This window comes from Rhipicephalus sanguineus, chromosome 8 (genome assembly GCF_013339695.2).
Source record: "Rhipicephalus sanguineus isolate Rsan-2018 chromosome 8, BIME_Rsan_1.4, whole genome shotgun sequence".
NCBI classification, from domain to species: Eukaryota; Metazoa; Arthropoda; class Arachnida; order Ixodida; family Ixodidae; genus Rhipicephalus; species Rhipicephalus sanguineus.
Genome location: NC_051183.1, coordinates 36998700 through 37025796, shown reverse-complemented (window position 1 = coordinate 37025796; position 27097 = coordinate 36998700). Strand labels below are relative to the sequence as shown.

The following is a 27097-nucleotide window of genomic DNA, read 5'->3' as shown; positions in this document are numbered from 1 at the left end:
TGTAAAATAGGTAGTAACGGTTGCTACCAAAAAAAAATTAAGTAGCCGTGATCCTTTCGCCTCTTTTTTTTATAACGGTCACTTCAGCGAGCATCAACATTGCGATATATCATTAGGTAATTATGCACAGCACGTCATGAATCAGAACAGCACACATACACAACAACAAGGCTACGCGACACGTATAATTCGTAAGCGTTTCCAGGAGTATATATAGCCCTACCTCTGGGGTACGCAGCTGGTGCCGGTGGGCAGCTAGGCTTTAGGATAAATAGCTTAAGTTATGCGCCTATACTTATATAGCGTACAATTTTATTAGGTGCGCGAGGTGACATAGCGTAGGACTTTTAATCAAGCATATTAAGACAATCGATATGCTATGCATATTTTGCGTAATATCGTCTCAACATGGCCTAATATACAAGACCCAAGACGGGGTACTAAGATTACTAATATCGCCTCAATGAACTTGAATCGATTCCCGTGCTAGTGAATAGGTTGTAAAAAGCTCGTAATAATAACTTCTAAGATTGGTTTAACAAACTCGTTTAACAGGTGCATGGCAAAAAGTTAGTAACGGTACGCAAGAGGTAACCGTTGCAACTTTTAAGTGTCTGCTAACGTAGGTAGTAAAAAGGTAGCAAAAAGTTAGTAATGGTCCAAGAAAGCTAGTAACAGCTGCTCTTACTATTTGCTCGTGGTTACAAGCTTTTTCCTAACTTTTTTTAAGAGTGTGCAATCAGACTCAAATATCAATTCCTCTAAAAATGTTGGCCGTACAAATTATATGTCTTCAAGCCATGATCAAAAAAAGTGAATACGAGAAGGGTTTGAGAAAATATATTAAAATATATTAAAAACTTTCACTCAGTGAGTGAATGCATGTTTTTGCAGCACTGTGAAGGGTTATAAGCAAAGTAGCTTTTTGTTACTAACTCGAGTTAGTAACTTGGCTGTTTGGGTAGTAACAACAAGCCTGTTGCTTTCGAGTTTGTAAATGGTTAGTATATAACTGTCTCAGAGAGTTAGTAACAGTGGCTGTTACTAACATTTTCCTTCCAGTTACTACCTTTTTACGAACTTTTTTTTAAGAGTGTACAAAGAACACGCACCAGCACAATCGGTCCGTTCGCTGAGAATCGATGACGCGCACGAGCTACCTGTCTAACATGTCATGGTTATCGCGATGCAATAAAGTAATTGTGTCAACATCAGCGCAGGCATGCGCGAGTAGCCGCGATGCAGCTTTGAACCTCGTACACGAAGCCAGTTTGTGCCTGTAAGCACACGGCGCGAAAACTGTCGTTCGGGCATGACACGAAAGAATGTTCTCTGATGAATGCCGCTGCTGTCATATACCTCATCTACTTAGGACGGCGAACGTAAACACAGCGTTGATCGTAAGCAGTAGCCGGAGGAACGGAACGATGTGCCGCTTCTCGTCGGCCGCGAGGAAATCTAATAACATGGAGGTTAGTTTCCTGCAAACATTTTTTTCAGCATCCCAATTTTCTCAATCTGAGCAACACGGCACACGAAAATATGTCGGCATTGCCGTTCCTACCAGCAGCAGATATGGCAGCAGATTTTGCATAAGGTCTATACATCATAATTTTTGTGAAATAGGGAACCAGCCACTATGCCATTTTTCGTCATTCTGCGGAAAACCGTGGTACCCGCTAAACACCTAATAATAATAATAATGTCTGGGGTTTAACGTCCCAAAACCACGATATGATTATGAGAGACGCCGTAGTGGAGGGCTCCGGAAATTTTGACCACCTAGGGTTCTTTAACGTGCACCTAAATCTAAGTACACGGGCCTCAAACATTTCCGCCTCCATCGGAAATGCAGCCGCCGCGGCCGGGATTCGATCCCGCGACCTTCGGGTCAGCAGTCGAGCGCCATAACCACTAGACCACCGTGGCGGGGCACCCGCTAAACACCTGTAAGGCATTATGTGCACTTTGTTGGTGCTGTGCCTGATGATGATGAAGAATTATGGCAGAGCCTTTTGTAAGGGGTTGGAAGCATTCAAAAAACCACTCGTTGCGCAATTCGTATTGTGTGACGCCTGGTTGTCACTTCACTCTTCCACCACGCTATATTACATACATATGTTAATGTCGTTCCTTCCAGACATCAAGCTTGTATAGGGTATTTTTGCAAAGCAGTTTGAAGCACTGGCATGGTTCTGAGGTAGACTACTGGGCTCCCACGCAGACTACCCAGGTTCGAACCCCGTTCCATCAATTTTTCTTATTCAATACTTTCGTATTTCGCGCGATAGCGGTTACGGAAACTGGAGGCGGCGGACAACTATATACTGCGCCAAAAACGGCCGTCGTTGTGATGCTGATAACAGCTTTCGCTGTAAAACAAGTTTCCTCCAGGAATTCGGACGCGGCGTCTCAAGGATATATATATATATATATATATATATATATATATATATATATATATATATATATATATATATATATATATATATATATATATATATATATATATATGTTAAGGAGCTCATAAACGCCATACTTTTCGTATCAGATGTGGCGTATCAATGGTCTGAACCATAGACTAGTAGATGGAAGGAAGGAAGAAGCGGAAAGACAGGAGTTCAGGTAGGAGGCTTACGTCTGACCCACTTTCGACATGAGTGGCGAGGCGTTGATGATGAGTGATATCCGACACAACTTCGCATCCCAGTCTGACAACTTTCATGAATAAAAAATGCCTTCTTTTGTCGCATTTATGTTCTCGAACAAGAAAACTCGCGAATAAACATTCCGCGTGTTTCTCAGTTCTCTGCACAAGTGGTGACATCTGTCGAAACGATACGCGCGGCGGTAAACAAAGGCAACAGCGAATGTAGAAAACATGTCGTCCATGGCGTGATTTTCTTTGAAGTTGCTTCCGGCGCATGCAGCCAGCTCAAGCATAGCCTTCGAGATTTGTTTCCCGTACTCGGAGAAATGCATTGCCGTGCCTTGGAGTTGGTCGCCGCCACTGCAGAGTTTTGTAAACCGCGTAAATATTTATACCCTCTCTAAAGGCGATGGACACTAAAGAGAAAAATGATTTTTCGCATATTAGTAAATTACAATTTCACAATACCGAAGGGACCATTCTTTTCGAGAAAAGACGCTTGGTAAGCGAGAAAGCGCACGAAAAAAAAATACGGGTGGAGGCGCCACATTGAAATTCCCGCAACAAACGCCGTGTACGTCATAGATTTTAATCGGCGTCTACTAGGTCATACGTTGGTCCTATCGGCAAAAATGAATTGCATTGTCCTCTGAGGCAGCTGTAGATTTAAAATACCAAGTTTCAGGGAATTTCGTTGAGCCTATGTCTCCAAAATACGAAAAATACACTTTGAGATCCATGACGTCAAGCTCGGAGAATTCGGCGCGAAATTTAAATATGAAACTTTGAACTTGATTTTCCCCTTTATTAATAAACATATGGTGGTGAAATTAACGACATTAGAGTTCTCAGAGTGCAATTTATCAATCCAAACCGATTCATTGTTACAGTTTAGTGTCTCTTTAAAGCCGATTCGTAGGAGCGCACTTGATCTTAGCTTTTGTATCTTACTTTTATCGGGAATTAACCAAGTTGAGCGAGGGAAACTACAGTTGGATGCAAGTTTAGACGTCTGCGACATTTCTTCCTCAAAGGCTGATGCACACAAGCCTGCACCAATAAGCGCGCGCTCCAGACTGACGTCACGAGCCGGACAGCCGGTGACGTACCCCACCTTCGGAGAACATTGCATAGTGCATGAGCGCGGCTATTTCTTTAGTCGCGGAGGCGATCGACTGTTGCGCTTCGGTCACCTGGGTGGGGCCTCTCCGGACTTCTTGAGTTGTATGCGACTATAATTCGGTAATTAAGGTAAAATGTCCCTTGTTGGCGCAAAAGAAATGGATGTCAAGGGATGAGAAATGCAGTCGACGGTATAAGATCAAGTGGTGTAGTGAGTTTGGCTGGCATCGTATTAAGTCAGGTGATGCAAGGCATAGGTAAGTGCAGATCAAAGGGAAAGATTGAGTCTTGCAATAGACATAATTATGATGTTTGGACCAAACGCAATGAAAAAAGTGCAAACTGGTGGTTAAAGAGATGCAGTAACGTGACTACAAATGCACGGAGAATGGATGACGAAGCAAATATCTCTATAGAAACGCGTATTCTTAATATTGTTACGCGTGATATAATTACCGGGCAGCACACATTCTTCATATTTCAACCTTCCACAGCTCGCGAACTCAACCGTCCATAGAATACGAAGTCCGTATCATGCTTACTTTTTTGGTCTTAGTGTCTGTCATAATGCCCAGATCATTGTATATTTTCCCAAGCCTTTTTCCAAAGCATTTTTACATATTGTTCATACATGTCGTGTTCTCCTGCTCCTGTCTTTTCACCTTACCTCGCGCTCTGTTGTATGTGAAACACTTTTAGGATCATTGTCATTTCATATTTCTCGCGTTTTTTATGCCACCATAGTCTTGTTGCAGTGACTTTTCGTTCTGTATATTTTCCCTGTTTTCATATTTTTTTTCATGTGGACTGTCTTACTATATTTTACTTGGTGAGTGCGCCAGCCCTCTGACTCTAGGGCACTTAGCCTGTACGACAAATAAGAAAGGTCGATTGATTAATAGCACTCAATCAAATTATTAATATAAAAAATCCGACAAAAATATGTACACATTGACGAGGAAAGAAGAAAACTGATATAAGACCATTAATGGATAAGCGCGTTTTCACGAAAGGTCACCTTTAGAATGGCTAACAAAACCTTCACATCCGAGCGAAATAAAAAGCAATCCACGAAAAATCGAAGAAGCAGACGAGAAACGCCTAGTCAGCGGTTCTGCCACGAATGCTTTTCTTTTTTTGTTTTCTTGCTACGGCGGAGCGTTGCTTCACCGCGCAACAAAAAGACGTAGGGGTGAAGCCTCAGGAAAACCGAGAAGCACGCGCGCACGATGCGTCACAGGGAAGCAGGCAAGCAGGAGAAACTGAATACGAAGGGAGGAACAAAAGAAAGAAAGAAAGAAAGAAAGAAAGAAAGAAAGAAAGAAAGAAAGAAAGAAAGAAAGAAAGAAAGAAAGAAAGAAAGAAAGAAAGAAAGAAAGAAAGAAAGAAAGAAAGAAAGAAAGAAAGAAAGAAAGAAAGCTGCGCGTGCTCGAGGAACTTTTCTCGTCGGAGATCGGGGGGCTGTATCAAGGCGCCCACTCTCATCGGCCAAGGAGATGCGGTGAAGAGAACCACCCGTTGGTTGAAGCGGCTTCAGTCACAGAAACACAGCAGCAGCGGCGGCCGAAGCATAAGCAACAGTAATGACAGTCAGGTCGAAGCAGCATCGGTCGAAGGAGGTTCGCGAGAGCCCTTCCTTCTGCAGAGCTTGCAGAGTCGGCGATCAGATCCATCACCGAGCATCGCTGACAGCGCTAGCTAGCCGCTGCGGGTGAAAAGAAAAGACAATGTGTGTTTTTGGTTTCCTTCCTCGGGAGTCCAAGGCGCGTCGCACAGCCGCCGGCTTCGGCTGGCTTCGGCCGTCTACCTCAGCGCTTGCAGCTCTCTTCTGGAAGCGCGAAGAGATGGGGAAACGCCCGCCTTCAACGTCGCCCGCACTCCTTTGCCACTATATTGCTGAGTCCTCGCGAGTAGCAGGCGTGCCATTGGAGGCGACAGGGTTTGGAGGAAAAGAAGCGAGGGGTCTCTACCCACCGCCACCATCGCGGCACGCGCCGGCTTGTTTCTTTGCGATCGATCGCCCCAGCGTCGCCTGAGGAACCGAGAAGGAACTCTTTGATCGATAGGCCCCGGGCCGCCGCCGGCTGTCGCTGACGATGCTAGCGACGCCGTGCGGCGGCTCGCTTAAACTGGCCGCCGGCGTGAAGTGATGGCGAGAGGGAGGAAAGAGTTCTCGCACTGTCGTTTAGGGAAGCGTAATAATCATGCAATGCCGTGGAAACGTTGCACGTGGCCCACTCAGCCAATCAGAAACACGCACTTGGTGGGCACGAGATGTGTATTCACGTCGCTACCGACACCAGCGGCGCGGTACGGCGGCGCACTGAAACGGGTCGCCGCGCGAAAGGATGGGAGAAGGAAAAGGCACTTGTAGTTTATTGCAACTTAATAACCACGCAGTAATATGGAACGTTAAAGGCGCTCGTTCAGCCAATCAGAAGCCCGTAAGCAGACGCGTTATGTGTATTAATCCGCGTCACACAGGCAAGTAACGTAACGGTAAGCGGCTCGTGGAGAGGTCGCCGCTTGCAGTGGAGAACCGACTTAATGAACGCGACACCGTCGGTGAAGTAAGCTTGCCGAGTGCGTATACCTTAATGCAAACGATTTTGAGGCGTCGCAAAAAAAAAAAAGGACATTTTTCGTTGCTTTGGTATGCAGTTTTAAGACTATACATACATCAGAGCCAGGAAACACGTGTAAAATATTTTAGCATCGTATAGCTTCTCATGCGCATCATCCTGCGTGGAATTGTTCAGCAATGGCTTACCTCAGTGTGCACTCAAGAGGTTGATGTGCAGAGGGATCCCGTTCATAAGAGCGTATACATAGGAATATTCCTCTAACTGGCGCGACTCACGTTCGCCGAAATCGCCGACGCCATGCGCTGTATGTATTTATTAGTGGTTTAGCGTTACGCTATACAGGTGAAGTGTTGCAGTGAAAGTCACCTGCAGTCTTTACGATCGCGCTGCTGACGCATCTGGCGTGAGGCGTGCTACACCACATACTAGATAGGTGAAGGAGGCACTTCCTAGGAATAATAACTGCTCGAGTTTTACTTGCCAAAACCACGATATGATTATGAGGCACGCCGTAATGAAGGATTCTGGAAATTTTTTAGCATTTGCGATTCTTTAACGCGCAGCTAAATCTATAAGTACACGGGCCTTTAGCATTCCGCCTCTATTGAAAAGTGGCCGCCGATGTACTATATTTATAAAAAGATGCATTTTTCTATCCAGCCGTCAACCATCTGCACGTTGCGTGTCAGTACGACAATTCCATCCAAGCCCTAACGTCCCAGGTGCAAGTGTCCGGATATCCCCTCCTGCACTGCCACCGCAGCTCTATATCATTCGTCGTCTCTCGCTCGACATGATGACGTATACGACCGCTCGCGCCTTGAATTGCACCAGTATACGTACGATACGTAGCGGTATACTATATAAAGCTTTCTTATGAAGGCCAGTTTGCACTTTTCAAAACAGGGACGTTCACTGCCGTGTCACGAGGTTCGTAAGTAAAAAAAAAAAGAAACTTCCATGAGCCGCCGATACCGTGAAGCGTAACCGCAAAAGTCTGCGATATATATATATATATATATATATATATATATATATATATATATATATATATATATATATATTAGAGCACTGCACGGGCCGGATTTTACGGCCCGGGCACGGCCCGGGCCCGCTTTATGAAGCCCGAGCCCAGCCCGGGCCCGTGGTTCCAAGCGCGGGCCCGGCCCGGGCGTACATGACCGAACCCAGCCCGAGCCCGGCCCGGGCCCGTCGTTCCAAGCCCGGGCCCGGCCCGGGCCCGGGCGTTCATTACTAAACTAATCCAGGGCGCGCTTGTTCATGACCAGGCCCGACCCGGGCCCGCTAGAGGATATTAGTTGTTGATGATGATTATTAATGATGCCGTGCGCTTTGTAGCGGGTGATCGGACGGAAAATCCGGTGTGTACATGCATCGAAATGTTGCTTTGCCCACGGTGGTAGCTCAGCGGTTAAGCTGTTTCGCTGTTAAGTCCCAGGACGCGGGTGCGATTCCCGCGGCCGTGGCAGCCTCAATTTGGTGGGGGCGAAATGCAAGAACACCCGTGTATATACATATCTTTAGGTGCACGTTAGAGAACTCGAGGTGGTCGAAATTGATCCGGTGCCACTACGGCGTGCCTCGTAATCATATCGTGGTTTTGGCACGTAATACCAAGGAATATAAATTAAATGTATCGTATGTGTAAACCTGGAATAAAAGACCGAAATCTGTATGCCTCCCATGGGAACAACCGTGATCTGGCCCATCGTTAGTGCTGTTAAATATATATATATATATATATATATATATATATATATATATATATATATATATATATATATATATACGTGTCGCTTCAGCTTGGCACAGTATACCTTAGACCATGGAATGCATAACGTTCGCGTGTGCTCGAAGGCCCGACTTACGCCTTTTAATGAGCGGGTCCGAGTCCGGCCCGCAGCCTCAAGCCCGGGCCCGGCCCAGGCCCGCGGCTTCAAGCCCGGGCCCGGCCCGGGCCCGCACTTTCAAGCCCGAGCCCAGCCCGGGCCCGCCGTAAAACGCTTCGGACGGCCCGGGCCCGTGCAGTGCTCTAATATATATATGTATCAGCGATCAGCGTCGCTTGGTGAAACAATACTCGAGAAACGGGTCGAGCACACGGGCCTAACCCTCGGGTGAATTCACAGAAACAAGCTCAGCAAGGGTTGCCTTCTGGCCTGGTTGGTGTGACATTTCTTACAGCGTTTATCACAGAATCGCTTTACAGACAAGACCGAGAAGAAACACAAGTAGCACTTGTGTCCGTCTAAAGAGAAAAGGGCCATCTGCCCCACACACTCAACGGAAAAGACACGAAGTCTCGGTTCAAAAGAAAAAAAGTCAGCGTCCTGTTAACGAAACTGCAATGCGCGGTCTGGGCCACAACGACAAAGGAGGACCGCCACCGCGCAAGCCTTTTTTCCTCTTCAAGCTGGGAAGCGCGGAACACGCGGCGAGGATAATCCGCGGAGCTCATCCGCTCGCGCACTCCTGGCTGCGGTCTATGGGCGTGCATGCATGCGATGCACGGCGTACACGGTGGCCCGTGTAATCTGATTGTAGCGCCCCCTTCTCCCCCCCTCCCCCAGCCCCTGCCAATCCAGCCGAGACGAGTGCACGCCGCGGCGGGCCTTCGCACCCCGTTGTCGAGTTCCGCGGCATGCACTGCCTATGTATGCGTACGCGCGTACGCCAAGAGAAGGCTCCCCACACTTGCCCCACCTCGCGGGAACATCCGACGCACGCGTTCCGTGTCGGCACGCGAGCCAGGAACGCCGCCGGTCGGAGGGGTCGGAGGGCACTACCGCCACTCCATGCTGTAGTCATGACTGCAGTGCTGTGAGGCGTAGTGTAGAAGAACAAAGTGTGGCGCGCGCACAACTCCGCTTCACGCAACGGCTTCACGCTCGCCGGTAGTGCGCCTGACTGATCACACCGTCAGTGGCGCCGCGGTCGATATGTGTACTCCATTCTGTCTAATGTGCAACATGCCGGCATGGAATCCCCACCGGTCGCAAGGCACTACCACTAACTACACCGTGGTGTTGCACACTGCAGTGCTGTGAGGCGTAGTGTGTAGAAGAACCAAGTGTGGCGCCTGTTCCGCCCTGATTCGCGCTTCGGCGGTAGTGCGCCTGACACGATCACACCGTGAGTGGCGCGGCGGTCGGTATGTGTACTCCATTCTCTGTGTTATATGCAACGTGGCTATCCCGAAAAAAGTATTACAGTCGTGTGCCCGCTATTATAGTTTGTTCAATATGTTGTTAAAGGGAAACTAAAGTGACACGATAAATCAGTTTAGGCACAAATTATTGCGCTTGTCCAGTAAATCTTCTCGGTCCTGTGTTGAATCAGCGCTATCCTGTAGTATTTAACAAATTATTCTTTTAGAATTGTATGTATTTAATTTTGCCATCATAGGTTAACCATGAGAAGCCGAAATGAAGGTCTAAGTCGCATGTTTGAATTTCGCGCTCGCTTGAACGTCAGTGTGACGTCACGAATTTGGAAGCCTTTTTCACATTTTGGCAAAACTGGTTCTATTAATTTTTCTGAAACTTCATGTCAAGACTGTGTCCCTTAGAAAACAATGAATAATTTTCAGCCTACAAACGACTGCGTAGGCCCTAGCATGTCGAGCTAGTGCGTAACTTCAAGGAGGCGTCACTACCTGCGTTTTCTTTTTGCGCGTTTTCTTGCTTACCAAGTGCCTTCTCGCACTAAGAGTGGTACTTCACGCATTCTGAAAGTTATTTACTGAATGTTATTTACTGTCTCAGTTATAAAAGATTGAACCTCGAGCGGAATTTTAATATTCCGATTAAAATTACCTACCTGATCTGTGGAAAAAGCAAAACTCACAGGCTTCGGCTATAGGCACTGCCTAGGCACCTTTTCAACGAAGGCTGCCACAATCCCCTCTGGGCGGTTGTAAATATGCAAATTCGCGGATGAAGAGCGAAGCTGTTGAGCACACGACACGGCGGAGGCCAGTTTCGTATCAAAGGCGAGGTTGTAAACAACTCTCGGGAGTGCAAAACCAGACATTCACAAAAACGAGGCACACGGCCTTTATTTGAGGCTTCGCCAGCAAATATATATAGAGAATTCGCATAGTCAGTAAGTCAAACGCGTGGTCACGTACGTGCGCTCTAATGTTCCCAGAAGCTATGCACCATCTCGCCGAATTTCAGGTTTTGTTAAATGCCAATCGACGTGCAAACCACCGTGCAGAGTCTACCGCGACACGTGCACAATAACTGCCATTCACGTAGAGTTTAATTTACATCCGTCATTAAACGAGTAAACAGACTATTTTCATGAGAAACCGGAGTCAACTACAAATCACGTGTGTCCACTTCAAGAGCCGCTGCCTTCTTTCACTAACTTGCACTGCGTTTAACTATATTACCACATAAGTAAATGCGACAACAATATGTGATCACTGCTGACCAATACATGCGTCTTGGCAAGTCATATACATGCATTGGCACGTACACTGAGTATACGCATTCGAATCATAACGCCGCCTTACGGAGAACAAGGGCGAACGACATCTGTCCCCTGTCGCATCGTTCCGGGGTCCATCAAATCCCCATTCCAAAACGCTAGTAATGCCTCATATAAAGCCTCACTACAGGCCTGGAACGGTGTATGACGCCGCCCCCCCTAAGGCACAAAGCCGTCGCCTCCATCCACGGGGTTCCCAGAAGGACCTTCCCCTCCCAAGGGACGGCTTTAATCCTCCACTTCGCCTCGCGGGCCAATTTGTGCCCAGCCTTTATGCTCTGCGCAGGCGCGCGCTAGTACCGCCAGCATGCACGACATAGTTGCCGCGCTGGCGCCAGTGCTGGTGGTAGAGTCCCCGAGAAATTAATGAACACCCCCGGCTCAGGCAAGAGGGAGGAGTTCACGTGGATGGTTGGGCTTCGGCCGGGCGGAGTGCGCGCGCCGCTTTCTCACGAAGACTACGTGGGCCTGTCTACACGTGCAGCCTCCTCTCATATTACCTATAGGGCGGGCGAGCGCAGAGAAATGAGCATGTGGAATGGAAGCGGCCCTCTATATATACGCCGCTTGCATAACACGAGGATGCATATTTCGGACCATGCAAAAGCTACTACGAACTGTTGACGTATATATGTACGTCGAGTCTTTGACGCTGTATATTTCTCAGCGCTGGAGTTAAAGGGGCCGTGACAACCAATTTTGTATCATAATCTGTGTGATTTGGGTTAATCCTTGTGAGTTCACAAACAAGCTGGCGAAATTTTAGCGCATTTAGTCGAGCACTTAATTTATAATTGAATATCTTGTAAACACGTGAGCGGAGTCGGGCAAAACTGGCGCACTCGCGAGCTGTGACGTAACAACCTGCTTGCTTTGCGAGCGTCTGTATTTCGGCGAACGATCTTGCTCCGTGGTCAGCTGCGTGTGTAATCGAGCTGTTTAAGCTTTTTACAACTTTGCATTGAAAGTGACCGATTCGCAGGGGCTTTGGAGGAAGGCGATCGACTGCGCCGCTCCATGCAGCACATGACGTCACACGCCATGGCAAAATAGCGGTCGCCGGCGGTTGGCGGAATTTACAGCCGGCGACTTCTAGGGCTTATTTCGCGTTGAAATATTTTTGTACAGACCATTTTTTCATGTATATGTATAGCCACAAATAAAAAAACCTACTTTGTTCTTGCAGAAAAACATGGCCCCTTTAAGCGCACGATTTCTGTTTAGGGAACGACATTCAATACGCTCTACTTCAGTATAATCTTTCCGATGTGCACCCTTACATTGTCATTGTTCATCCGATAACTTTCGTGGTGAGATACCATCGCATCGAATCAAGTCGCCTATTATCCGTAAGCCACGTCCGCATCTATAAATGTAATCTTAGTGATCCGAGTTAATTGCACAATCTAAATGGGAAAAGCTTTATAAGCATTTTATTTTTTACAAAAGTCAACCCCCGTGTAGACAATAGAGCGTGCAGCCATTCGTAGAGCACCGCCGAACACTCAAATTTCGGTCTCTGAATTATTTATACCAATTGAATTTCCTTTTTTTCCATTACTAACGCAGCCTCCACGGGATTTGAACCCGGAACCATGTGCCAAGAACTCTCGATCCTGACCTGGTAGATGAGGTCACTTGCTCTGATGACTGGTCATTGCGAAATTACTCCATAGTGTCTTTTTCTCCTCACAAAGCTGTTATACGTACATTTTGATAGAATCCAAGCACCTGGATACTCAAAGTTTCGCTGACACTATGGGATTCTGTCGCTTCAAATTCTGACACACTGTCCCGCATTAAGAGACGTTTGGGTCTTGAAACAATGACAAAATTTATGTAACATTGTAGAATGTCATGACAAACGGTGCTAAAAGAAACGACGGGTGCCAAACTCTCAAAGTTGCAGGAAGCTTGTGGTGCACGCATGGGATCAAACGTATGCGGATATTCTCCTTTGGCTGAAAGCTTGCCGTCTAGTTCCACAAGGGCAGGCGAACGAAAGAACGGTAACAGTTCCGCGAAGTTCTCTTTCGAGAAGCAGCATGTACCTTGAATTCAAGCAATCTTGGAACTCAATAACCTTTCCACAGCAACGCATATGGTGATTCAGAGGGAACCGAAAAGGGCAGATCCTCAATACACATGAAAAATCACGCCATATCCACGAAGTGAATGATGATTGAGGAGCTGGCTCGGAGATAATCGGGTAAACCTTCAATGTACCGTATACAATTCCTCTAGTGTCATAAAGACGTCACACTTTGTTATAGTAGCGATTGTGGTCAAGTTGTTGTCGAACCACAAGCGGTCGCAGACCTTGCAGCTGTGACCGAACGTGTGGTCGAGGAAATCGCGCTTGAAGCGCGCGGTGGCGCCACCAACTTCAGGTAGCGACCGCTTTCGGCGCTTGGCCGCTGCATCCCGCGCCCGTACCTCTTTGAGGTTCTCTTGCCGCCGCTTACGTGCTGCTTTGGCTTCGCGGGCTTGTATCTCGGGGTCTGCACGACGCTGACGTCTCTCTGCGGCCTCGCGAGCTCTCACCGCAGGGACTTGGTGGCGAGCCCGCGATGCTGCTGCCCTGAGAGCCCTCCACTCCGCCGCCTTGTCTTCGTTCATGTTATTAGTATCGAAGCGCACTGCCGTAGTGGAGCGAGCGCCGCATGCTACAGTTGGCTATGTTATATGTGATTTTACCTGCGTTATTATCGTCATCAAGGCGCTCGAAGAACAAGTAGAAGAAGAATTCTCTTTCGCGCGAGCAGCGGTCGCCTCTGGAACTAAGGTTACGCTTACGGCGCGGGACTTTGCCCCAGCTTAAGAACCTGTTGAGCCAGCTCCTAAAACTCACAGGGTCCCTTATGCATTCGCCTGACACGACTCGAGGGCGAAAGCCACCCTTTTCTTCTCAGTCGATGTATTACTCCTCCCTGGCCCCTTCCGAAAGCTTTCTGCACCTAACGTGGTTTTGCACTGCCTCTGGGGTCGGTGCACCTTTGACCTTGCGATGATTCGTTGTGATAACGTTATCATGGCACGTCACAGTGATGCCACAAATTTCGATGATTTGTGATGTCCTGATGACGTCACATGGCGACGTCGTCAAGCAGTGATCTCTGATCAGGTGACTTTATGCGTAGTTCGTATTGACGACGACGCCGCCATTCACTTTTGCGTTTAAAGGGAAACTAAAGGCAAATAATTTATGTCAGAGTGAAAGCTCAATGTATGACAACGTCCAAAATGGTAATATTAATAAGAGCAGTGCCCTACTTACCGAGAAATTAGGCTAAATGTATCACACGACGTGCGCCACGAGTGGGAAATTTTGGAAATGATCCCGATGACGTGAGAGCGTCTGACTACAATTAGTCACTAGTAATCAAACTATAGCTGCAATAAAAAAACCTTCCATGCATCAAGAGACGTAATAAAATGCTGCTTGTTCGTTTCTGTTTGATTCATGGAAAAAAAACCTCTTAGGCGTTGCCATGGGGAACGACGCGCGTGGTTCAAAGGTTCCGTTTTTGCCGAACTGCGCTCTGCCCGGCGCCCTGCTTTGCTCACGCGGTCGCGTCTCAGTGGTAGTTTCGGTATCGCGTACTGCCGCGTGTGTTTTGCGCGCTCGTGAAAGTCGCTGTGACAGAAAGTTCGCCAAAATGCCGCATGCATCTGATGTTGCCGGATGCCCGAATGGTGCACGCCGCCAGTGCACGCTGCCGCACAGTAAAGGCGGGCAACGTTGGGCACGGCAACAGTGACATGAGAAAGACCGCTTTCCGGCGGGTGATTTGAAATGCGCTAAGGCGATGCGGACAACTAAAACGTGATTTTATTTCAAAATAAGCATTTCCTTGGTACAAGAGTGGCACTACGATGTTTCTGGACCCCTATTTCAACAATAAACGTCGACTTAATATTTGCATTTAGTGTCCCTTTAAAGAGGCATCTAAGGCTTTCGCCTTAACATGTATACCAACTCGCCCAACAAGCCACTCAATGCGAAATCACTGTAGCAGTTGTGTGAACGAATCATAAATAAGAAGGACGGCGACTTCGAGACAAACCTACAGCTTAAAAAACACCGGGGTACCTTCGTGCGTCGCCTCCATCTGCAGCATGCCCCCTGGTGTGTCTTCCCATCGTGGACTGCGCTGCTGACGGCAAAGCCCTCCAGCACCACAACGCCCTGTACTCTATACGCATATATACACTCGGCGTCAAAACTTCGCGATCCCTTTAAACGCGTTTGCGCGTATTCTATTACCGAAATCACTAATGGACGCCTGTTACCGGCGGAAAAACGGCTGCGGGGACTTCATTTTACCTCAACGCATATACGGTAAAGAACGGTCGCTAATGCAATGCCACGGCAAACTAGCTTATCGAAAAGAGCGCTTTTCCCTGGCCCCCTCCCATGTATATATGTTTCATTCGAAAGGAGGGGAGGGGGGGGCACTCCCGTATTCCCTAGGGAGACAAGGGAGGCAGGAGAGGACCCATTTTGAAACCGGAGGGGAGTGGGGTGCATTTCCAGGACGACTCGCTAACCACTCCTAATAGACTCGTTTGGTCACCAGGGAAGAGACGGTATATTAGAGGGTATGCCATGAAATGGCTCATCACGGAGCTAAGTCCAACAACCCTCCTCCCCCCCCCCCCTGCCCCCGTCGCAACGCCCTCCCATTTTCCACGCAAATCAACCGTTTTTTTTTTTCGTTCATTCAGACTACCTCCAGGCTCCATGCCTGCCCCGCTCCTCTAACTGGAGAAACTTTCAGGAGTTTTGTTCCGGCTGTTTCGTGGTCGGGCAGCTTGAGACCTTGGACCGGAAGTGCATAGGACCGGAAGCGACCGCGAAAATAGCGGAAGCGCGGAAGAAGATCCTGCAGTTACCTGATCTACGGCAAAACACGAAATCTGAAGAAATATTCCATTGATACTGCTCAGGATTGCTTTGACTGTAGTATGGGTTACTCGTCTGATGCAACGCGATGTATTGAGAGTGAATCTGCTTGGTTCGTGCTTATAGCATGTGAAAATGTGTCATGATGAATCTGCGGACGAAGTATGTGCATACTTAGTTCAGAGATACACAAGAAAATGTATATTCATAGCACATTTTCGCGTATCTTGTTTCACTAACGCGCCGTTGTCCTCTTGGAAGGCGCACCAAGGTGCGGGTGCGTGTAGCTTGAAGATGTTACGTATTCTGCTTCATTATCAACACCTTCCCAAAGCACGCACTACTGGCATATACACGTCATGTACGGGTATAAAGATAAAACAACGATTTTTACAGGTAGATTAACAGTGAACAAACCTTCGTTAATACGACTACATCGAAGTTACATGGTCAATATTGTTTCAATTGTTTACTGGACGGTTCTTTAAGTGTTCTTACTTTTAGCTTTTTTTTTTTTAAATTTCTGTCTTAAACGGACCACTGTATAGCGGAACAGCTGCAGTGATGGCAACCTGCATGGTACTACATATTTCCTGCTTCTGCAAATGATGGCGCGTTTGCACTTCCACAGGAGAGCGTAATCAAAGTCAAACCTGTGCGCGCAGGAGTGCCCAAGTGTTATCACACTGACATATCACCCACGTATCAAATATATCTTCTACAATCTTGAACGAATTCGCATTGTCGCCCGTGCACAGGGTTGTATGAAACCAACAAAACTGCACGGGAGACGGAACACAAGACAGTACGAGCGGTTTTTAGTTCGCGCTTGTACTGTCCACTTGTGTGCCGTCCCCTGTGCAGTTTTATTTCAGTTTCAGTGTCGTACAAGCTAGCCCCTCCCCCCCCCCCCCCCCCCCCCAAACGCACTATACTCGGGTACTAAATGGAACGAGTACCACAGCGCACATGTTGACTGTCTTAATTTCCAACCTATACCCGCTTCCGCCGCACCCGCGCCACCACTGCGCGTCCAGTGACCGAACGCTTCGTTCGACACCGGAACGTCACATCCGCTGAGCGGCGCAGTCAAAACGAACAGCGCTCCACGCTCAACAGGAGACTACACACGTACCGTTCTCCTCTTCCGCACTTATAAGAACCTCGTTAGAAACTCGTACACATAACGGCGCTCACACGCTCTGTCAAATTGGCCGTCCGGCCACGAGGCGACGGTAACTTGAGAACGTGTCACTTCCGAGCGCGCGCCCACTTCCAGGGGAAGTGCTCTGGTGTCTCTGTATGGCGCACGCACACTAGCATCCCCTGGCGAGAGGGCGCCAGAGCGTGTGATGCCGCCCTCGCGACGTCACTACTACGCACATCTGTCCTCCCGTGACCCGATCCGGAGGTCTTTTCAATAATCCACGCGACGGGCCCCGGACACGAGTGAAAGGAAAGGGGGAACACCAACATCGCGGGACGGAGCTCGTTCGCTCTTGCTTCCCACGTGCGCATCATGTTTCAACCGACGTACTGCAGGCCTGACACGGTGATGGGGCGCTAGGAACACACGCGGATGGTAAGCCACGTGTCGAAGTAGAGGAAGAACGCGGGTCCGTGGAAACATGCAACGTCGGCACGCGACAACCCCGCATCCCACTTCTGTCCTTAAAGCAGAAAGCGCTTGGTGCGTTCATTGAACCATTTTATTACCGTTGGCGCCTTTGCGGGCCCGACAAGTCGTATCAGGTTACATTCGTTAAGCAAAACCATCAATTTATTCTTATTTTCTTCGGGGAGATAGCCTTGACTGCCATGTAAGTATTGCAGTTTACAGAATACCGGAACACTGCAGTAGTAATCCATAGTTCCCATGATGAGTGAACCACTTTAACCGCAGCTCGTAGTCCTTGGAGCCAGTGTTCGTTTCTTGGCCTATATGCCACCCGTCTATATTCATAAAGGAATATGAATTCCCACGAAATTATAGGCACATCCCACATGAAGTGCCGTTTAATGCGAGTGCTATGCATGCAGGCACAGAAAATGGCATTGACTCCCTAATGCCTTGAGATTTTGATGCAATACGGACAAACCTCATGTCATTTGTCTCAATGTCATTAGCTTGTTAATGTGTTCAACAGAACGCATTCGGCTGCGAAATGCGTACACTCGACGCCATAGCTAGCGCAATGCAGTACAATTGAAGCAATAGAAACTGCGTTTATAATATGCAAAGAAAGACGACTGGAAGGCGAAGCCATCTTTTTCTTCTCAGTCGACGTATTGATCCTCCCAAATATATAGAAGGGTTATAGCCAATTTGCTTAACTGAGGGCACGCTGCTAAGTTACACCTCCTGTGAAACTGCCCCCGATTAGTCGCCAAAGAATTAAATCGCATTGACGGGTGTGGCGACACGAGGTAAAAGATACTATAAAGCAACACTACTGATAAAAATTTCATGGGATAAGAGACCTAATATCGGATAAATCGGAATAAGAATAACACCGGTGAAAGCCGCGGCAGCGCGTTTGGCAACAAAAAACAGAGCCCCTACACGAAGAACTTTGAACGAACGTAACCTCTCAGGTTCCTTCCGTGGGCTCAAAACATGCGGGCCTAAAAGGCGGAGCGCGGCTTACACCGCGAAAGACCAAAGCGGTCTTTGCATTGTGCATCGACGGGGAAGAAAAAAAAAAGCAGAGCAAGAAAAATAGCGCGCCTAATCGTCTTAGCCCTCGCCGTGATCGCCTTAACCAACGTACTACAGCCGCCTGATAATGCGGCACGTCGGTTGACGGAAAGGCGGCTCGGTGCCATGAATGGGGAACAGATCATCCCCACTTTATTTCTTCTCAAGCCGCGCGTAATGCCCGCGATAGAACAGAAAAGCTGCAGTGGATTGGATTGGATTGACGGCGAGGCAAAATAGCTAGGAGTCGGGATGAAGACCGCAATGTGTGTACACGGTGTTACTCTCGAAACGATTAAGGAGAAGGATGGCTACAAAGGCCGCGGAAAAAAATCTTCAATGAGCTAGTACCTCCCTTTTTACTACGAGGCGTTCCTCCCACGTGACGCAGTCAACGTCGTAGTGCTTCGTGGAAGTTTTTTCAAGCGAACCTTCGTACGAGTTACAAATATCGGTGGCGGCGTTGTCGTGCACGGAAAAGCCGGCGCCAGCCGGGTACGGAAATGCGGCCCTCGCAGCTGTGCCGGTCACGCGCGTATTTGCCTGCGCTGTTTTCCGATAATTGATGTACTCTCGACCACGGGCATGTCGGCGATCAGCCGTTTCTGATACGACAATTTGATCTTTTATCGAGGTCGCTTGTCATTTAACGTTGCCGCATTTCATTGTTGCCCGGATATGAACGCATACGTGAGTCATTAGGCACTATTCCAAATGCGTAGGCGCGCCCTCACGCCACGCCCGCAACAAAATCAGAGCCGTTTCGCTTCCACCGGGGATATAAAGAAAGAGAAAGAAACAATTATAGAAACAGACAAAGAATGAAAGAAAAGTGGTAGGTCAGGCACGCACAAACCAAGCTTCGCTTGCCCCCATTTTTCCGATAGTAGAAGGGCTCCTGAACCTTCTATTGCTCCTCTATAGAATCATGTCACCCACGTTTCATGGTTTTTGTCTAAAGTATCATAATGTGCATAACCACCAGAATCATTAGGTTGACAGCTGATTCTCAAACGATCTAAGGTGAGGGATTTGCGCCGATGCTGTCAAGGCATGCACATTTGCAGCAGCTGACGCGACACCTCTTGAAATTACACAGTCGGCAGCGTTCCATGTCCCGAAATATCGGTTCTGCATACAAGGTATATGAAGCTATAATTTTGTTTTCACTTGGTCATGAACCTTTTACTTTTCAGTATTTACCTTCAGCTCGTTTATTCGCCCGCAATATTAGTTGAGATTGCGGGGATATCTCCAGGTTTGAATTTGTTTAATTAATATTGTGGAAGCTTCTTGTATGTCATGTATTAATCAAGGACAAAACGCATGGAGGCGAATGTGCGCATGTGCCAATGTCTTAGGAGGCAAACGCCGTGATTCGCCGGTTGGACGCTACAGATGGCGATAACCAAGGCTTTCAATCATCCACACCAATTGCGTCGGATAAACTAAGACCCATAAAAACGTAGGCCAAAAAAGAGTACGTAAAACACCTGTAAGCATTTGCGTTTCATAGTTCACGTCATCATTGTGTGCTGTTTATCAGCAGCACCACTCGGACCATCTTGCAGCACTTGTCAATTATATCAGTGCCCACACGAACCTCTAGCTGAGCCGCCGCACTCGCTCAAAGCACAAACTAGTTTCTTCATAATTTTTAGCACTAGTGGTTTTTTACCCTGCACAAAAAAAGAAAAAGAGCGCCCACACTAAATGCGTGGGCGTCTTTCATATCGCCCCAATCATACGCTTGGGCCCTGGCGGGACATTCAACCCGTGCCTGCCCTAGCGTTTAGCAGCGCAATGTCTAAACCACCACGGCTGTTTTTTCAACGATGTTGGCAGTGAATACTCATGTGCTCCCGGCCATTCATTTAGGAGTGAAGTGCCGGAAGTATCCGGCACTTCACTCGTAAGTTCACTCCACAAAGTGGACCGTCCATTTTCAGAGGAATGTGCATCGGGCGTTCATTGGCTGTATCCAGCTGACGCAAGCTGAAATCGGTGGTCAACTTAGCGCACAGTTGCAGAATAATCCTCCTCGTCTACCCACATCCAGCTAACGCCAGTCGCGGACATTAGCGATGAGGACACGCTTGGAAACGGCCCGTAACGAAATGGCGTCACTTAACAAAAGCACCCCGGAGTTGCTCGCGCTTTTCTCAACTACAGAAGCGCGAGTAACCAAGGACCATGAATCACCAGCTTGTCCAATGGTCCACTCTAACGTAACATGTGCGACGCGTAAGTACACAGACGTCGCGAGTGGGTGACAGCTTACCAGTTACCTCCCTCGTGGCTTCTCGCTCTGCCAGGAACATGACAGGACAATTGAAAAAGGACACACGCAGGGTGTTGCACGTCACCCTGCGTGTGTCTTTTTTTTCGATTGTCCTTTCGTCAAGTTCCTGGAAGCGCGAGCAGCCATGAAGTCGTACCAGCAAGCCCTCATATAGCAGCTTTGCTTACCAGTTTGTTCGTATGTCCGTGCTGGCGTGGCTTTGGGGCGGGAAGGAACGATGGCGGGACGAGCTCTCCTTGTTTGGCGGCGTTCAACGTGCTGACCGCCCATAGAAGTCAGTCAACCAGCGAGAAACTGCGAGAAACCACGTAGAACAAGTTCCGGCACCGACGGGACCGCGCTTGTTGGCGACGACTTGCCGCACTCGATGAACACGTTGGCCAGCAGCGGACAATCTCAAGGTATATGTAAACTGATAACGAAACTTCCATACTAAGCCCATGTGTCAAGTTGGTGGCTCGTTGCCACCGTTGCCATCTGCGTATCGCGGGGACAACTAACAGCAAGCAAAAGATAAAAAAATAAATATGACGTCACAACTGAAAGCGGTAGCGACGTCGCGCATTTGAACTACATGGCGCGAAATTGATTTTTTTTTAAATTCCTGATCTTTTACATGCTTTTGATAACTACGCGATTTTATTGCGTCTTTATGGCTCCCCAACTGCGTGTGCGAGAGAAAAAGAAGATCAACAAGAAAGTTTGGGGAAGCAAGCTTGTTTTATTAGCCTTGTAATATACACCAAAATACTTTGAAGATCAAGAAATTATGATGCAACGGCTCATGAGCACAACAGCAAAATAGTTCGATAACTCACGTTGCCCAATCGAGGAGAACCACTGAAGCAAGACAGCAGCCTTGAAAGTATCACTTTGGCAACCTTACAGTGCAGCGTTTTTTTTTTTTTTTTCGCTTATATGTGTCGCATTCACCGTCACGAAAGGCGAAGGCACGCCGGCCGTGCACCATCGAAAGCAGTCTGCCGTCACAGGAGCGGTTATCTACACATTCTGTGAGCTACTTTAGCTTCTCTGAAGTGTCACGGCAGTAAACAACGCATAAGCAAATAAATAACCTATACGGAATGTGCGCACGAAACCACCGCGCAAAAGTGAGCGATGCCTCGTTGACCCGACAAAGGGCGGAACCGGCCGAACTATAAACACGCCCACATATAGCAGACTGGCTGCATACGCCCCCCCCCCCCCCATTTATGCCCCCCCCCCCCCATCATGTCAGTACCCCTTTAAGAGGTGGAGGTATGCTGCACTCGTAGTATAGTAATTAATCCAATTGAGTATACAGCTAACACGTGTATAAGAAGCGACAACGCAGTTTCTACTTTGACAACCTTGTTTGCAGTTACTGTAGTGTGTGTCTGAGATTCGTATGCAGCTCGGCTGGAGTAACATCAGCTCCCCGAAAGCAAACTGTACAGACAGAGCAATTGTAACGCTGTACAGACGGGTCAGTTACTAAAGGGAAGACTTGGGTGTAGGGCATGTCCGGACTTCGCTCTCTTTCAAAAGCCTGGTGGCTTAAATTTCCATGAGACAAATGGTGGTTGACAGTTCCGATTCCTTTCGGCAGACTCGTTCAGTAGACGAACAATGTTTCAACATCCACTGGGAGTTAGGGGGCCAGCAATATGAAACGTGCACGTTCGAGCGATCCCTTTAAAGGTCAACTCCGGCGATTTTTCGAGGTCAGTGGATCTCAACCAAATTCTTTGGGTATAGGTTCTTTACCACATTTCCGTCGTGTATGCCAAATTACAGGCTGGATATAGATACGCAGATTGCTTTGTTTACAAATGAATTTCATTGACCGCCTCGAATCGCCCACCTGGTTCCCCACAAATATTGGTAACATTGCGTGTTTGACGTCATTTATGGCAAAGCGACGGAAGTGACGGAACCGAGGTGCCACCAGCGTCTGCTATACATGGCAACGATCGTGCATTTTTGGCCAGAGCTTCGTTGGTTGGACGTGCGGTTTTCAGTTCCCTGTGGACGGGCGTGTGATGAGGTGGCAAGTGGTGTTGCGTTGTGGGCTGCACACGATTACAAGTGCAATTATGGTAACTGTCACTAAACACAGCTAAAGTACCAACCACTGGCAAGCGCCGGCACGCGTTCCACGCGCCTACGCGTCAAATGCGTCGCGGCGCGCCCCGTGGAGGAAAAGGGCGCGCAACCACTGGCAAGCGTCGACCGCGCGTCCGCGCCGACGCTCGCACAGTGTTGCTTGATCTTTTCGTTTAAAACTGTCCATGTACAGCCTAGAACGGTGCGTTATCAATCGAAGCGAATTAGACTGTCGTTAAAATATTGATTGTGCTTCACCCACCACTTTTTTTACTATTTAAGAAGTAATTAACATCGCAATGACCAAAGTAACAACCACGGTATGCACAAGTAATCGACATCGGCGCGTGCGCTGCTAAGTTCACGTCTGCATCACGGGACACAGCCAACGATGTTTGCGAGATCGCCAACGCTTATGCGATCGCCTTGTTGACGCCTGTTCACGGCCATGCTATTAGTGCCCAACACGAATATAATCATCCTGTTCATGAAAATGGTTCTGCTCCAAGAAGCGGACGGGAGCGGCGTCGCCCGCACCGTCGGTGGGCGTGACGTCGTTTCTTGGCACGTACTTTAGTTACGAAAAAAAAAAAAAAGGAAATAGACGTTTGCTGCAAAGTCCAAACGAGGTGCCCTAAAAATTCGCCGCATAACGACTAATACTTTTCAAATTAACAAAAAGACGGCTTTCCCGCGTACCACGGGTGTCACCGTGACTAATATTCTAGCTGCCTAATATGAGTTACAGTTTATTACATGGGCCAACATTGAGAAGTTCGAATCCTGGAGCAAGCATACATACTAACTCAAATTTTTTTCAGTAGCATGGAAACAAGAAACCAACATTACTGGAAACTCACAGTTACTTATGTCGCGTCTAGCAACAAAATGCAGGTAAACTGTAGCACTGCAAGTATGGCCTTTCTTGTTTTCTAATAAATGAATATGCACTGTTCACCACAAAATACGCATCGAGTTCATAATTAAACAGCTTATTTATTTATTTATTTTCAAATATTGCATCCCAATGCAGGGCTACTGCAGGAGTGGTGTACATGAATACAAAAGGAAAGAATGTATTCAATATCGCAATAAGTGCTTCAACAAAAGCAGATATCGCCACCTGTTGAGTGCAACTGGGTAAAAAATGAGAGAAATAGAACACTAATATCATACAAGCGCCTCCAAAAATCAGATACATTCATTTCACGAACGGAACCAGGTACATCATTCCAGTGTTCGTAAATATCAGAAAAAACTGTATTTGAACATGTTAGTGTGCACAAAAAATGGGTTATGTTAAGATTGTGATTGCAGCTGTGCACTGTGTAGTAGGCTTTTGGACGTTGTCTGTAGTCTAAATATCCTCTAACGCAACAAACCACACCTGACATTTCATGATGCGACAGATATCGGTCATAAGATTGGAATCGAGCACTGGTTTTTGCACGTTGTGTGTAGTCGAAATATCCTTTAGCGCAACAAACCACACCTGGCACTTCATGATGCGACAAATATCGGTCATCAGATTGGAACCAAGCACTGTGTAGAAGGCCTTTGGACGTCGTCAGTAGTCAAAATAACCTCTAATATAATAAATCGTGCCTGAATCTTCATGATGCGACAGATATCGGTAATAAGATTGGAACCAAGCACTGTGTAGAAGGCCTTTGGACGTCGTCAGTAGTCAAAATAACCTCTAATATAATAAATCGTGCCTGAAACATCATGATGTGACAGATATTGGTCATAAGATTGGAACCAAGCACTGTGTAGAAGGCCTTTGGACGTCGTCAGCAGTCAAAATACCCTCTAATATAATAAATCGTGCCTGAAACTTCATGATGCGACAGATATCAGTCATAAGATTGGAACCAAGCACTGTGTAGAAGGCATTTGCACGTCCTCAGTAGTCAAAATACCCTCTAACATAATAAATCGTGCCTGAAACTTCATGATGCAACAGATATCGGTCATAAGATTGGAACCAAGCACTGTGTAGAAGGCCTTTGGACGTCGTCAGTAGTCAAAATACCCTCTAATATAATAAATCGTGCCTGAATCTTCATGATGCGACAGATATCGGTAATAAGATTGGAACCAAGCACTGTGTAGAAGGCCTTTGGACGTCGTCAGTAGTCAAAATAACCTCTAATATAATAAATCGTGCCTGAATCTTCATGATGCGACAGATATCGGTAATAAGATTGGAACCAAGCACTGTGTAGAAGGCCTTTGGACGTCGTCAGTAGTCAAAATAACCTCTAATATAATAAATCGTGCCTGAAACATCATGATGTGACAGATATTGGTCATAAGATTGGAACCAAGCACTGTGTAGAAGGCCTTTGGACGTCGTCAGCAGTCAAAATACCCTCTAATATAATAAATCGTGCCTGAAACTTCATGATGCGACAGATATCAGTCATAAGATTGGAACCAAGCACTGTGTAGAAGGCATTTGCACGTCGTCAGTAGTCAAAATACCCTCTAACATAATAATCGTGCCTGAAACTTCATGATGCAACAGATATCGGTCATAAGATTGGAACCAAGCACTGTGTAGAAGGCCTTTGGACGTCGTCAGTAGTCAAAATACCCTCTAATATAATAAATCGTGCCTGAAACTTCATGATGCGACAGATATCGGTAATAAGATTGGAACCAAGCACTGTGTAGAAGGCCTTTGGACGTCGTCAGTAGTCAAAATAACCTCTAATATAATAAATCGTGCCTCAAACTTCATGATGCGACAGATATCGGTCATAAGATTGGAACCAAGCACTGTGTAGAAGGCATTTGCACGTCGTCAGTAGTCAAAATACCCTCTAATATAATAAATCGTGCCTGAAACTTCATGATGCGACAGATATCGGTCATAAGATTGGAACCAAGCACTGCGTAGAAGGCCTTTGCACGTCGTCAGTAGTCAAAATACCCTCTAACGTAATAAATCGTGCCTGAAACTTCATGATACAACAGATATCGCTCATAGGATTGCACCAGAGCACTGTATAAAAGTCTTTGGCAAGTTGTCTAACATAGCTAAACTGAATGAATGTCTTCATATTTCAATTATGCTTAAGTGCATGCATAGTCTAAGTCAGTGCATATACAAAGAACTGAACAGAAATGAAATAGTCCTTGCAATACATCCAAGGATTTGGCATTTGAAACCATCAAATAATTATTTCAGCTGGATTCAGTCTGGAGGAAGAGATAAATATGTGCACAGTTTAGAATGGTCTCACAGGTGTCTGAGGTTCAAGTGAGGCACCGTTTGAATTCCTTCTAAACAAAGAGCAGCACAGTAATATTGCACTTTCATTCCTTCTGCACATACGTGTGATGTCATGCTCTTCTCTTCTTACTATCGTGTCATTGTGCACCTCAGATTTCAATGGAGGTGCTTGTCACTTACAAGCTTTTTAGCAAATTAGCTGTCCAGCTGTAAACAAAACATATGTTATATTTAAGTAAACTGTAAAACGATGGAGAAGCGCCACTGTTCACATTCTCCCGTCTATGAGTATCAGAAAAGACTAGGGAGAATGTGTGTCAGAATAGACAACCTGCAAAACAAGGCATGTGCAACTGGGCATGTGCTAAGGTGTAGTTGCACGGCAGAGAAGCAGACCAAGAGTCAAGAAGTGAAATAGCAGGCAACACAAGCAGCACTTAATCATGCAACTTTCTTTTTTGATCACCACACTCGCGCACGTTCGAGCTTCTATTTTATACATGAATGGAAATGAGACCGCTGACAGCTGAATGTGTCGGCGTCGCTGGTACCCGGCACGAAAACACGTCACACTGCTACCAACAAGCGCACGCTTGTTGTTAGCTTGGCAACACACGCAAACGATTTGCGCCGAAGTCAACCAATGTTTCAGCGTCGTAAAATCCGCAAATCCTCCTCATGTACGTTGTCACATCACCGAAATGCGTTGGCAAGTGCGATGTTCGCTTTCGGCAATGATGAGGCGAATGGCGATGTTGAAAACAAACACACTGCGGTCAATTTCCTTCAACCAAACTTCCTCACATGAGCTGGTTCACACGAAGTCGACGGTAGAGGCCTACGCTGAATGCAGACGACACCGCTCTGAATTGACTTCGCGGTAGGCGAGGGCTCACGCTGAGGACTTCAAACCTCCGAAGCATGTTTACACCCGTTCCGAGCGCAGATACACACAGATCAGAGCACAGAAGCAGCGACATGCCGCAGTAG

The 27097-nt window shown here is 47.2% G+C and overlaps 1 protein-coding gene across 2 annotated transcripts in view; it reads right to left on the bottom strand.

Annotated features, from left to right (window-relative positions):
* Positions 1 to 21185, bottom strand: part of LOC119401731 (homeobox protein OTX2) — a 188959-nt gene extending 167774 nt beyond the window's left edge. The window contains exon 1 of one of the 2 annotated variants that reach the window (XM_037668670.2): positions 20946 to 21185. The gene's annotated coding sequence lies outside the window, so the exon portion shown is untranslated. The remainder of the gene's footprint in view (positions 1 to 20945) is intronic. The other variant, XM_037668671.2, reaches the window with a different exon arrangement.
* Between the last annotated feature and the right edge of the window lie 5912 nt (positions 21186 to 27097).